Here is a 14,803-nt window from a genome sequence, read left to right as displayed (position 1 = left end):
TGTGAGAGTCTGTTAAGTATTTTTGTCCTTAACTTTTCTTTCTGGGCTTCCTTCTGATGATATCAGTTGTTCACCCTATAGGGCCTTGGGTTGTTTTTGAGCCTTTCAGGAGTCTAATGCCTGTGTCTGGCTCCTGCTTGGAGCAGCTCTGTGACCCCTTCCGTCAGGTCTGGGTTATTTTTTGGGATCTCTCTGCGCTCTCACGCAGGCTCCTTGAGCGCGTTCCCAGCGCGGCAGGGTCCCCCACCTGCCTGGGCTCACATGTGCTTGCCCCAGACCAGGGGCCTTATTCGCGACCTCGCGTACTCACCTGGCCCCCCTTGGCACGCGAGCTTCGTGGCACTGGTCAGTTTAGGGTCTTCTATTGTGTATTTTCCCTCCTTTTGGCTCTTTGGGTGCGTTCCTTGCCCTCGCCAAATGGGGACTACGGAAATGCGAGGAAATCAGCTCTAGGACTCTCCGGTTATTCCTGTTTCTGGTCTCTCCTCCAGGGACTCTGGGCAGCTCTAATAATTTTGTGGGCTGCTCTGCAATCGCGGCGGGCAGGTCAATTTACGCCTGCCCTTGCTGCTCTGCGCACTCTCTCGCAGGCCTTTTGGGTGCCAGTCTTTGTGAGGCCTTGCCGGCCGGTGCAAGCATTCACCAGCCTGTGTGGGTCACACACACACTCGCCAACCCTCGCCGGTTACTGGGCGCAAGTTTGCGCGCCTGCTCTGGGTGTTTTGGGGGTGTCTGTGTGTGCTTTTCAGCTTTTGGCTCTTGGGAGGTGTGGCCTCTTCCTGCGCAATGGAGACTACGGCAAGGAGAAGGAGTCGGGCCTCCCCAGTTCCTCCTCCCGTTCTTTCCCCAATGCCTCTGTTTCTAGTCTCCCCTCAGGGGCCTCTGGGCAGTTCTGTGACCCCTTCTACCAAGGATCCGCCCCCTGTGCGGACTGCGTTTCAATCGCAGGCAGTCTGGTTCATGCGCGCCCTGCTTCTGCCTCTTTGGGGTCACGCCTTTCCAGCCCACAATGGAAACTACCGAACCGGGAGGGAGTCGGGACTCCCCGATTCCTCCACTCGTTCTTTCCCCAACGCCTCTGTCTCCAGTCTCTCCTCAAGGCTCTCCCAGCCAGTCTGCACTCAGCCCCCCAGCTCACTGGCGTACAAGCTGTGTGAGGAGCGCACAAAAGGCCGGTTAATTGATTCCCTTATGCCTGAGTGAGATGGTAGCTGCAGAGTGGGAGGCGTGCCATCACCAGGGCTCAACCAGCCGCCGTGTCAGTTCTCTTCACAAAGTTTTCCTCACCAGTCTTTTCCCAGGCACCAGCCCACCCTGCTGCCGCCTGTACCCAGCGATCAAGGAGGGTGTCTGCCGCTGCAACTTTTGCTTTTGCCCTTTAAATGTCTTTTTGCATCAGCAGCCACCTGTCTCTGGCAGAGAGCGCCCCTAAGCTTTTTGGGGTTGCGTTTTGTCTGTATTTTCTTGGCTTTAGCTGCTGTAGTTTAGGGGTTCCTGTTTATGATTCAGACCCCGTTCTTCTCGGGGAAAGCTAACTGGCCGTTTCAATGTCCCTCTGGTGCCAGTGCCTGTGGGCACCCAGCCCACCCTCTCGAGCCTCCACCACAATTCTCACACGTTGGGTTGTGTGAGAGTAGAATCCACTGTCCGCGGCACCAAGGCTCCTCTCCCACTATCGCTCCACTGCTTTCCAGGTGATTACTCCATTATTTAGTTGCAATTCCAATTTGGTTTTGGGAGGAGGTCAGCGTGACTCCCATTCACTCCTCCGCCATCTTCTCTCCCCTACATTATTTTCTTCAACTAACCAACACATATCTATTCTTGCAGAGCCAGGTTGAATCTCATGCCTCCTGTAGGAAGCTTTCCCTGATTTCTCTAGCCTACCACTTACTGGTTCATTCAACAAATGCTTGTTTCCCCATTCTTAATATTGTTCTCTCCCAAATTCCTTCTAAAGGAAAGGTCCAAGTCCGACAAACTTTCTGGGGAATACAGTGAACAGTAAAGGTGAGCTGGTGGTCCATCTCTGGAGAAGACATTTAGCTCAAATATATCTCCAAGTTTTCAGAGGTCTATGAGCATAGAAAGAGACAGCTTTTTAGAGGCAAAACCATCATCTCCCTGGCTGCCGATATTTGTCACCCACTGGCCTACTCATGATTACATCCCAACCTCAGCTCCAGGACTGTCTTTTTTTTAATTAATGTATTTATTTTTAGAGAGGAGAAGGGAGGGAGGAAGAGGAGAGAAATATCAATGTGTGGTTGCCTCTCGAGTGCTCACCTACTAGTGACCTGGCCCTCAACCCAGGCATGTGCCCTGACTGGAAACCAAACCAGCAACTGTTTGGTTCACAGGCCAGCACTCAGTACACTGAGCCATACCAGCCAGGGCTCCAGGACTGGTTTTTAGAGTGAAGACACAGGAAGAGTCCATCTTCAGAATTTTCATTAGTCCAAATCCTGACCACTTCTAAGAAGTTCTGACCCAAATATCCACACATCAAGGTTGTTATTTTATATAGAAATCTCATTGCACCCTAAACAAAATAAAAATCTGAGTAGGGGCTTTCAGAATGGCACAGTAAGAACCTCTGAAGATCTATTCCTCCCAAACAGCAATGAGAACACAGGAAAAAAAGTGTTACAAGCAACTTGTTCAGCACTCTGGAAAGGATCCAAAAGCTTGCATCAATCCGAGGAGTATGTATTAAAAAAAAAGACAAAAAACTACTGAATCTTGCTAAGAACACAGATCTTTGGGGCCTTCTAACTTGCCCTATTCCCATCCTCCTCTCCCCTGCTCAGTAGTGGTCTTGAAAAAGAGCATCCTCGTACCCATGGTAAACTATGAAAACCAGCGGCCCAGCAGTTACTGGAGGGATCAGAACAGCTTGGAATTCCTCAAAAACTCCTATTCTCAGGGCATTGTTACTATATGATCTGTCAGCTCCCCGAAATTTGTTTTCAGTAAAAAAAAATAAAACAACCAGAGTGTCTGGAGAATGCTCGCTCGCAGTGGGGTGATGACGGGAGCTCCACGCTGGAGCCGGCATAAGGTAGCAGTGAGAGCAGGCTCCTTGAGTTTCCCTATGCTGCCCAAGGATGACAAGAAGGATGCTGGAAAATGGCCAAGAAAAAGACCCAGTGAACAAATCTGGGGAAAAGGCCAAATGAAGAAGTGGTCCAAAGGCAAAGTTTGGGACAAGCTCAATAGTCTAGTCTTGTTTGACAAAGCAATGTATGATAAATTCCGTAAGGAAGTTCCCAAATACAAGCTTATAACCCCAGCTGTTGTCTCTGAGTGACTGAAAATCCATAGTTCCTTGGACAGGGCAGCCCTTCGGTGGCTCCTTAGTAAAGGACTTATTAAACTAGTTTCAAAGCACAGAGTTCAAGTAATTTATACCAGAAACACCAGGGGTGAGGATGCCCCAGTTGTTGGTAAAGATGCATGAACAGGTCCCACCAGATGTACATTTTGAAAAATGAAACTTTATTAAATAAAAAAATATATATATATATTTTATTGATTGTACTAAAAAAATTAAAACCAAAATAAAACTCCTGAAAACACTTTCCTAGGTAAAATTCCTTAATTTCCTCAGGTTTTTCCCATGCTTTGCTTCTCTAAGGCCTATTTGTTACACACACGAAGGACATACATGTTTCCCCTCCAGGCTTCAGATAGTGCATATACACAAGGGTCTGTTTTAATCATTTTAACAACAATAATAACAATAACAGTAAGATATAATAATACCTAGCATTGAAACAACACTTACTGTTTACCAGGCACCACCCTAGATGTTTCACCTACATTAACTCTGCAGATCCCCATAACAACCCTCTATTTTACAGATGAGGAAATTGAGGTACAGAGACCTTAAACAACTTTCTCAGGGTCATTGAAGCCTCTAGAGTGTGTAGCCCATATCCCGACACAGGCAGTTTTGCTCCAGAGTCTGTGCTCTTGATCTGGGCAAGCCCCCTTAACACCTCAGGTGGAGGAGTTCTTATAAACCATGTGGCTTAGGACTAGACTGAGGCTAAAGAGGCTTTCCTACTCTCATTCCCTCTGCCCCAGGTTTAAAATCTTAAAGACTGTATCTTCAGGCACCACAGACAACAGAGGGGCTAATTTTCCTGTACAGGCATACCTCGAAGATATTCTGGGTTTGGTTCCAAACCATTACCATAAAGTGAGTAGTAATGTTTTTGCCTGCAGTTTATAAAAAATGCAACACCTGTGAAGCACAATAAAATGAAGCATAAGAAAATGACATATGCCTGTATACATTTATTCAAATCAGTTTGGCCCAGAGATGGCAGTCAGGAAGAAGAAAGATTGGAGTAGAGCTAAAGAAAGGCTATCTTCTTCACAACCCAATAAGTAAAAGCAAGGGGGAAAAAAGACTACCATGCTAAGGGAGAGAGAATTCAGATAGGTGGGCAGGGAATTCCCCTAGTGAAGCTTGAAGTAGGAGTTACCAGGATGATCATCACAGGCCAATGAGTACAGAAGCTAAAAGCTATGTGGTCTTTTCCATCCTAATATTTGTTTTCAGCCATACCCAGAGCCTCCATTACCTGGGGTCAACTCCACCAAGACAGGAGGGCCTCCTGGGCAAACTTAGACCCCAGCCACAGTGTTCTATGTAATGCCTGAGAGCAAGGCCACTAAAGGGCAGCTGTTGTAATGAACTGTGCTTTAATGAAACACTTTACCAAGTTTTTACATAAAATGAGCACATTTTGTGTCCAGGACATCACATTTTTCTTTTATCCGAATACTAATGCAAGAGTTCAGTAGGAGCTTGTGGGGCACTCGGTCCTGCAGAGTCCTATGATTCACCGCAGATGAAATAACGAGTCGTTCCAGACACCGACTGTCTGTCAAGGAAAGGAGACAGCGATTCACTCTAGTGGGGAATGCCCCGAGCCCCTGTGCTCAATGGCTTTTATTGAGAGGGTTACAGGTGGGGGACAGGCAGCAGGAATGTTTAGGTAATCTAATTGCATCAGCAACTTAAGCTTACAGAGAACAGATGTTCTTTAAAGATGACAATGGCAGGAACACATCGAACTGCTTCAGGTCCAAGTTGAGCAAATATGGCGCCAGGTGGGATTTGGGTCAGGGTCCAGGAGTTTTATAAATTTCTTTCTCAGCCTTGAGCTGGTTATCTGGAATAAGATTAACAGAGCTTGAGGGAGAAACAAAGCATGGTTCAAGGAGTGTAATTTACTTCTAAGTATGATTTCCCCCAGGGGGCCCTTGGAGTCGTTATCGGGTCTTGACTGCCTCTGGCTCTATCAGTGTTCTGGCCAAAACTTACGGGTCGTTTCCCAGGCCCCAGCTTGTGTGGGGCTACAGTTCCCAATACCACTCGAAGCATTCCCCTACAAGAGCTGTCTCACAGTCCTCAGGACTACCAAGGAAAGAAAAGTGGTACAAGAGAGTAGTGAAAAAATACAAGCACAGAAAGTGAGGGTCTGCTGACTTTCTACTTTCATGTATGCAATGCATGAAATAAGAACTTATGATAAGAAAACAATATCCACACCCCTAAAGGTTGTTATACATGAATGCCTATTTACACACATTACTTATTCCAATAAATATTTATTGAGTACCTAGCATGTGCCAGACACTGTTCCAGGCACTAGGGATACATCAGTGAACTAAACAGATAAAATGTTTTGTCCTCATAAAGCATACTACTTTCACCTGCTCTTCCTCTCCTTTTTTTCTTTTATCTAATAGAAAACATCAAATTGTGAATAAGGAGACTGTGTTCGGTCCTAGCTCTGCCACTAATTACATGTGTGATCTTCACTAGCATCTCCAGGCTCAGGAGCCCTCTCTGCAGATCCTGAAGAACAAAACAGCCATTTTGGAGCTATGGGTAACCCCTGTCATCTGATGGATCATTGGCATCAATTCAATGGCAACAGGGATCCCCAATGCGGGGTACAGTAAAGGAAACTTTATTGAGTGCAAACAGCTCAATGGTGATACAGCATGGCTGCAGAGCAGCTTAAGTGTGATGCAGCATGGTTGCAAAAACAGCATAGCTGTGAGGTGGCCCTCTGGCCAGGCCCCTCTTCAGCTAGGAAGCTCAGCGCTGCTCTGCTCCATTCTGCTGATCTGCCTCTCTGCTCCTGCCCTGCCAATTCAATGCCAACAGGAACTCCCAATTTGGGGTGAAGTGAAGAAGGAAACTTTATTTAGTGTAAACAGCTCAATGGTGATACAGCTGTGAAGACAGTACAGCTGTGGAACAGCTCAACTGTGATCCAGAATGGCTGTCAAAACAGCATGGCCATGGAACAGTTCAAATGTGGCAGAGCATAGTTATACAAACAGAATGGCTGTGAGGTAGCTCTTGGGCCAGGCATCTCTCCAGTTAGACAGAACTGCTGTTCTCCTTTTTGGCCTGCTCTGGTGAGACAGCTTCAGCGTTTCATTCGACTCAGCCGAGGAAATGCTTCCTTCTTTGGTAGAATAGAAAAACGTGCTCCCAGAGCCAGAGGGGAGCTGGTTTATATAAACAGAAGTCCCCGTCCCTGGTCCCTGATTAGTCTGTCTCTATGCAAAGGATAACTATAAACCCACACACTTTGACTGGTCCAAAAGGCACTGTCCTGATTGGTCAGATTGGAACTGCTCTGGTCAGTGAAGAAGGTGATGGGGGATATAGCTGTGCTGCTCTGATTGGACAGAGAAAGCCTCAGTCCTATTGGTTTACATAGGATTCCAAGGACTCCTTTCAAAGGGCTGGCTCAGATGGCAGAAACAGTGCAGGCAGGTAGTTCAGTGTAGGCTTCTCTGCCAAGTGCAGTTTGAGTGAGAGGCCCCTGTGTAGGAATGGCCACTAGGCTGTTTTTTAAAATTTGAGTCCAGTTAGCCACCAGGAGCCCTTCTTACTAGGTATCTTCTTTCTCAGTGTGAACCCCCCAAATTAATCTAATACAGACTGTTTTCCAGGGGCACAGAGGCCAGAGAACTGTAATAAAAAAAATGAAGGTGACAGAAAAGAGAAACAGGGAAAGATGAAGAGGAGAACAGGAGACCTAAAAGGTTCCCAAACAAGTAGTGTTGACTGTAGGCTTTGAGTGTTGGATAAGATTTGGGTACATGTGAATGGACAGGAATGCTTTTCAAGGTAAAGTATACAGATGGAATAAGCAGATGCACTAGCAGGAGAGGGATGATCAAGGCTCCTAGAGAGAAGAAAAGTGTAGTTCTGTTTAGCTAGAACACACCGTAAGAACCAAACACTAATTCACATGAATTTTTTAAATGAAACAAGAAATGGAGACATTTTCTACTTGGCCCATAACCACAAGGTCAGTTGGTGGTTATACTGAACATTTATAACCAATATCTTTGACTGCTTACTGATTACACAATTCCAAAAGGACTTGTGTTCTGACTTATAGATAGAATAAGTTACGTGGCAAGAGCTATTTGTGTATGTAAAATACATATAGACATATATGGAAGCTTTAAAAGTGAACCAGATTCTGCCAGATTAAAAGAATGAAACTCCTATTTCCAACATGTCATTGAAAATAACATTATTTTTTTTCCAACCACATACAAAGAGATAGAGGAGAGCAAACATCTCTAACTCTCCGGTTACTAAGTACTGTTACCAAGGAAGATTGAAGGGCTAATAGGCTTCACAGACAGTTTCAAAACTAACACCATCAGTGTCTTATGTAAACACCTCAAATAAGCTATACTGAGGCAGGTCTTCATACAACCACAGCAACATAGAAATTTTTTTTTTTTTTATAAATAACTCAAGATAATTGACTGAAAGTGATTAGCAGGATTTCCTCAAAGGATTGTTACCATAGACAACTATAACATTAAATCTTACTATTCACTGACTAATTTGCCAGTGTTAATATGACTACTTTTTCCTTAGAAAATAAAACCCACACTCCTGTTAATTTTAATCAAGATGTTCAGTTAAAGGAATAATTGAATAGTTCAAGATCTTGTTTTAAAAGAAAGTGCAATTACCTGTAGAAGTTTCATTTAGCATACTGGGTGACTTCTCTTTCCACTCTTCCTCTTCTGTCCACTTCTGTCTACATCAGTGCGTCTGGGACCAAAGGGCCCAGCAGCAGCAAAGCTAAATGCTTTGTCATTAGACTGTTTTTCCTCTACCAACTATTTGCCTTTCTTATTCTTTTTACTCCAATTCTTTGGTGTTAACCAATCTTTCTACCTCTGTTTGGGTTACTACTGCTTTGTGATAAACTAGTCCAAAACTCAGTGGCATAAAACAATCATTTTACTTTGCTCTCAGATTCTGTGCTTCAGGAACTCAGACAGGGTACAGCAGGGATGGCTCCTGTCTGTCTGCTGCATGATGTCTGGGGCCTCAGCAGAGAAGACTGAACAGCCAGGGCCTTTAATCATCTAGAAGTATCTTCATTGACATGTCTCCTGGTTGATGTTGGCTATTGGCTGGAACCTCAGCTGGGGCTGCTGCCCAGAGGACCTATGGGTGGCCTCACCTTGGGCGTGGGATTTCTCAAAGAATGGCAGCCTCAGGGTAGTCATACTTCTTACATGGCAGCTCATGACTTCAAAGGTCAGTGTCCCTGAGGATAAGGCAGAAGCTGCACTGCTTCTTAAGGTCTAGCCTCAGCAGTCAGAGTCTCATTTCTTCCTGTCCTATTGGTTAATACAACCAAAGTCTGCCCAAATTCAAAGCAGGGGACATCAACCCTACTTCTCAATGGAAGGGTGACAAGGTCACATTATAGAAGAGAGTCGGGGATAAAAGATACTGTTGTGGCCATCTTTGAAAAATACAGTCTGCTACATCCTCCCATCTACTTCTCTTGGCTTAAGTATATGAGTACTCTGATTTGATTTTTTTAAAAGGAAAAACAACCTCAGGAGACTACTATTTTTACTGAGGCTCCTAAGTTCTGTTAGAGGGTAACCAGATGCTTTCATCCACATCCAGCCCCCAATCTTTCCTGTTCAGCACAACTAACTTATTTCTCTGCTATATATGGCTCCTGGCAGAAAGGTAATTGAGTCTCTTACAGGCTGCTGGACCCAGCATTGATCACTCTAAGGGAAAAGCAGCCACTGACATATGGAAGATGGCCTAACCCTCACAGTGAGGCCTTGGTGTTCTCCTGACGAACATAAACAATTTCACAGACCATCAACATCAGACAAGTCCAGCATGTGACCACAGTGATCAAGACAAATGCAAGACCACTGCACAATCATCTCTGAAAACACAAAACATAAGCTTTGACCAAACCACCAAAATAACCAAGCAACCTTCTAGCCTGGCTAATATGGACTGCTGCTAGTTTATAAATTAGCCTCCTTCTAGATAAGATTCATTAAAATACTCAATCACAAAATTACCCCTATGTATATTGTTACTTCCTAACAGAATCCAATCCATAGCAAAGCCTCGCTTCTTTAAACCCTCCCCCCAATCATTTAACCCAAGTCTCAATTCTATAATAAATCTTTTGTAACACCTCTGAGATGCCCCCATCAAGTTGCCCATGGTGTGCATTCTCCCTACATGCACTGAGTAATCAACCCTACCTGTAGAAACAGGCATATGCTTGGTGATCTTTGATTAGACGGCACTGACAATTCCTCTAAGGACCTTGAAATTAGAGAACACATTTCTGCTGAGGTCAGTTCCGGTCTCCTGAACTCCAGCTTTTTGTCTGACTTTGTGTTTGGCTCTTTTACAATGTAGTTTTTAAAGACAACTATATGAATTCCTTAGACCTCCAGAAGCTATTAAAATGCCCTATTGTTAAATACATATATCTATATACATACACACAAACACATATACATACATACATATACACATACACATACATATATATGTTAAGATTAGGTCTTCCAGGTTTCGTCATCACCTCATCAAGTGCAGACAGATTACTATGGTAACAGTGGCACTAGCTGCCCTGTTCCCAACATGGTCACAGGACGCAAGGGCAAACCTGGCTGCATGCATACAGATATTTAAGCCTCTGTTGTGGGAAAAGCAATAGGTATGCACCTGGCAAATGGCTCATCAGTTGCAGATACCAGATTCTAGAATATATTTTTGCCTCCTCCTCCCCCTAGTGAGTTCTTCATTTTTCTCTAAACTTGTTTTACAAATAAAAAATGTGACATTAATTACGGCAATTACTCCCTTTCCCTCTTCTTTACAGTTCTCACTCACTTGATGCAAGGACTCTCATCCTCAGAAAAAATATTTCAAATAAAACAATGACCTCTCATAGCTGTGTGGTTAGGTGCCTGGCCTGAAACCCCACTCTAATTCAGGTTAGAGACATATATTGACTTAAAGTTGTTTAGGGAATCAGCTGTCACAAGCAAGAAAGATAGATTGGAAATAATCCTGTCTGAATTTGAATTCCGGAGTGATCATGTGTTTGCTGCTCTGACACATAAGACCAAAAATTCTCTTTAGCATCCATCTGTCTACTCTCATGGTCTGTGAGATACTGAATGTTCAAGTGAGAAAATTAAATCACTCCTGCTTATAAATCACTTTGGATAATTCAAACATAAATTTTATTTCTAAATTGAAAATTGTCCTGTCTGTAATACTAGGCACAGATTAGGTAGAGATGAGGACTGGTACAGAAGGGAGGAATCAGGGCACAAGTATAAGCGATAGGCTCATTAACTTGCAAAACTTAATTAATATTCAAGTGTCAGAGTGTGAATATTGATGGGGTTCAAGTTATGCTATCACAAAATATTAATGTGACATTCTGAATATTCTAAGCTGAAGGAGTTTGAGAAAATGGCAAAAGCGGGAAGGTCACTTTGCCTGCCTGCTCCGTTCTCCCTTAAAACAAGTGATAAAACCCTCATGTGAAAGGTGCCCTCCTTACACCCAGAAAAATGTAGCATCTTTACCTCCGCAGACAAAGGGAAACCTAGAAGAATTCTAACAAACATGCCTTGCTAAGTTTCTTCCAGTTTACTACACTTGCTTCATACTCTTTAACCTCTTCTATTCCTTCTGTGACTGTCTGTCCACTCTTTATCAAACCTAATATACTCAGGTCTGTTTCTTTCTGTCTTTATTTCCTTATGAAGGTTCCTATGTCACGTAAGACATTAAATGCATTTGTTTCTCTTCTGTTAATCTGTCTTTGTCACTTTAATTTTCAGACCCAAGTCTGGGACCCTATGAGGGTCAAGAAAAATGCTTTTCTCCCTTCCAGTGCCCTGATGAGTCCCTTGGAATGTGAATATGACAGATCTTTAGATTTCTGAAACATCTAGGGTACTGGTCATCCTTGTATCTTAATGGCCCTTGCAAAGGCTCATAAGAAACCGAGACCTGTTTGTTTGGACACATGCATGTGTGCGCGCGCGCGCGTGTGTGTGTATGTGTGTGTGTGTGTGTGTGATGTATGTATGCGCATTTGGTTTTGGGGTTTTACTTGTTTTGTAACTGGCTTGGGAAGAGATTGGGAATCCAACACTGACAGGAGTCTAGAATTCTGATTAGTTTGCCCTGGTCTTTTGGGGGCTCTTGGGAGGCTTTGTAGGGTAGGTAGAACTGTGGACTGCCAACCTCCAGGAAACTGTTTAGGCTAATCTGTAAAGTTAAGTTTCAAGTTACACCCTGGCACAGACTTCTGCTTTCCTCTGTGCCCTAAAATGAATAAACTATTTCTTCTGAGGAGGGTGTTTCATTGAGGGTGAAAAAAAACTACTCATCATACCTTCTCAATTCTGACTCCTTACACTAATCTTTCTGTTTCAACCAGATCTTTATAGCTGTTTTCCATTTTTTAACTTCAAATAATTTATTACCAGAAATGAGGAACGCTTTTTTTTTTTTTTTGGTAATAACACAAGTCAGAGTGTGAGTTCCACTATAAACAACTACTACTTGTATATAACTCAGCAAGATATCTGAAAAGAAAACAAGTACTTTGTTTTTTAAACAATTTTATGGTAGGAGGAACTCTGACACCTATGAGTGACAAAAAACTAGGGCAAACCTTCCTTTATTTTTAGTTTGGAAAGACCCATCTTTGCTCATCCATTCAAAATATACAAATGAACAACAAAAACAAAGACATTTTATTTCATATCTACTGTGACTTAATTCAGGCATGTCTAACCTTTAGGACTGTGCCTAGTCTTCCTGAGAGATGTCCCTTCTGGTTTACTAATGTCGGTTCTGTTCTCCAAGTGTGGTCCCAGAACCAGTGGTATCAACATCTCCTAGGAACTTGTTAGACATATAAATCTGGGGGCCTGCCCGCTGAATTAGCAAGTTTTCAGGCTCCATGTACAATGCGAGGCCTTGCTCTAAGATAAGCCTGACCCTTTAGCAGGGGTCCTGTAGGTGTCATTGTGATGGACAAATACTCTCACCAAGAACAAACTAGTTTGGGCCTTAAATGCTACTCCGTTCTCAAGGCAACTGCACCTCAACTAAACAGGGACGGAACGTGCCTGGGAGAAAACTGCACACAGTTTTGCCCTGCTTATTTTATCTTCAAAATAAATGTCAAATCACCCCATCAAAGGCCATCCCAGATCGCACATTGTGGGTTTGGTGAAAACCCCCTGTAGGTTTTCAAAACACTTGATGTATTCTCTCTATTTCCCTGCATTGTAAATTGTCTGTCTCCATGAAATAACAGGCTGTAAGTGTCGAGGATAAAGGCTAAGTTCTTGACTCTATTGCAGTACTCAGCACAGAGCAGATACTCAGTAATTTGTTAAAGGAAATCAGTCAACCCATCAAAACTAGACTCTTAAACCAAAGACCCAATAAAACCGTCCCGTAAAGGTATGATCCATATGTGTTAGTGCCCAGTCAACAACATATTTTCACCCCTCTGATTTTACCCTTCAGTCTTCTGTTCGCTGTGTCCCCCACCCCAAAACAACCAGAAAATTCCCACATCTCAACAACACCTACACAAGTTTCATTCCCCCTTGCGTCACCAACGTCATCAATTCTTGCCGCCAGGTCCGTCGGTCGTCAACTCCCAGAACTCCTCACTCCCTTACTTCCGTTCCCCTCTCCCTGCACGACTGGCGGAAAGACGTTCCTACGAGCTCAGCCCGAAAACTGTGCTACAAACCTCCGCCTCATCTGCTCTCCCATCGGGGGCCAATGGCCCCTGCGTCACATCCTCAAAGAGCACCTGCAGCAGCAGTGACCAGATCCAAGCCTGCCGCCGCACTCACTTAGAGCCCGTCATAATAGAGACGCTCACCGGATGTTTCCCAGGCGCCCACGGGGGTGACGTACAACGGAGCTCCCACAATCCTCTTCGTCTCGGGTCTTCACCCCGTCCCCGCATTAACACCTTCACCTCCGTGCGCAGAGGTCTACCAACCTTACATGCTGAAGATTGCTTGATTCAAAGGTCCAGGTCACTTATCTGTTAAAAGACATGAAAGACCGTGCCTGTCTTCTGAGCCATAACCATCTGTTGACCCTTAATTGGCTTGTAAGTTGACCAATTATTTTAAAATGGGAGCTAACTTAAGTAGATTAACAACAGGGACATTCATAATTATGCCTTTAAGGTTCTAGATCAAACCAAACTCTAAATTTGCAGTTTCTGGCTATTCACCTTAAACCTATGCCCCTTCTACCCTCCAGTTCCTATCTCCGTTTGGTTCTTGTCTGACTGTTTAACTTCATATCTCAATGGATAAGGGCACAGACTTTGTAAACCTGACATTCTCAGTTTGAATCTTTACCACTATCCAACTGTGGAATCTTAAGCAAGTGATTTAAGCATGCTATTCCTTGGCTTCCTCATCTGTAGAATGGGTATAATAGTAGTAACTACTTTCAGTAAAAGTTCACTGACACCAATCTAGTGTCAACAAAAGCCCCAAATCAGGGGTGAGGAAAGAAAATAAACTTTATTCAAAAGAACAGTTTTCAAACTGTGGAAATGAAATCTCTGGCGGAAACCAAAAGTGCACTCCGGGGAGCCAAGAGGAGGCCATCTTTTATAAAATTCCCAACTTGGTTCCTGACTGGTCCGTTCTTATGCAAATGAAGAATCAAGATTTGCACAATCTGATTGGTTGTTATGGAGCCACTATGATTGGTCAGTATAGAGGCAAAAGATGATGTAGGTGCACAGATTCATTTAAACAGGGCAGGTCTCAGTCCTAGTAACTGGAATACTGTCCCAGGAACTCCTTATAAGTGTCAGTTCAGCCAACGTATACACAGTGCAGGAGGATGGCAGCTCAGTCTGTGGTCTTTCCTTGAAATACAGTGTGCTTTTAAAAGTTTGTATGTGAGCCCTACTGGTGTGGCTCAGTGGGTTACACACCAGCCTGCGAACCAAAGGGTCACTGGTTCAATTCCCAGTCAGGGCACGTGCCTGGGTTGTGGGCCAAGTCCCCAGTATAGGGTGCTCAAGAGGCAACCACACATTAATGTTTCTCTCCTCTTTCTCCCTCCTTTCCTCTCTCTCTCTAAAAATAAATAATAAAATATTTTTTAAAAAACTATATGTGAGCAGCACCTAGGACTTCGCCTGGCACAGAGTTAAGTTGTATATTGAAACAAATTAAAATTATTGACTTTAATGGAGCTGTCCTCTCAGTGAAGACCTTCTAGATAATGAATAATAAATAATAATGGTTAACATTTGAGCATCTATGGACCAGGTACTATGCTGAGTGCTCTAAACCCATTTTTTTTTTTGTGGTTGTTTAATCCACAGAATCATTGGTGGTAGTGACGAGTATTATCCTTCTCTCCCCT

General features: G+C 43.8%; 1 long non-coding RNA gene and 1 pseudogene across 1 annotated transcript; one reads left to right on the top strand and one right to left on the bottom strand.

Annotated features, from left to right (window-relative positions):
• The first annotated feature begins 3,094 nt into the window (after nucleotides 1–3,094).
• LOC129061186 (40S ribosomal protein S25-like) lies at nucleotides 3,095–3,460 on the top strand (annotated as a pseudogene).
• Nucleotides 3,461–4,806: 1,346 nt separating this feature from the next.
• Nucleotides 4,807–13,322, bottom strand: LOC129061187 (uncharacterized). The gene is made up of 3 exons (XR_008528122.1): nucleotides 13,149–13,322; nucleotides 5,042–5,186; nucleotides 4,807–4,895 (listed from the first exon to the last, which is right to left on the bottom strand). It is a non-coding gene; the product is annotated as an uncharacterized LOC129061187 (long non-coding RNA).
• Between the last annotated feature and the right edge of the window lie 1,481 nt (nucleotides 13,323–14,803).

Source organism: Pteronotus mesoamericanus, unplaced genomic scaffold (assembly GCF_021234165.1).
Source record: "Pteronotus mesoamericanus isolate MK-2021 breed Mesoamerican mustached bat unplaced genomic scaffold, CSHL_Meso_final scaffold_550, whole genome shotgun sequence".
NCBI classification, from domain to species: Eukaryota; Metazoa; Chordata; class Mammalia; order Chiroptera; family Mormoopidae; genus Pteronotus; species Pteronotus mesoamericanus.
This window is presented reverse-complemented; position numbering and strand designations above follow the sequence as displayed.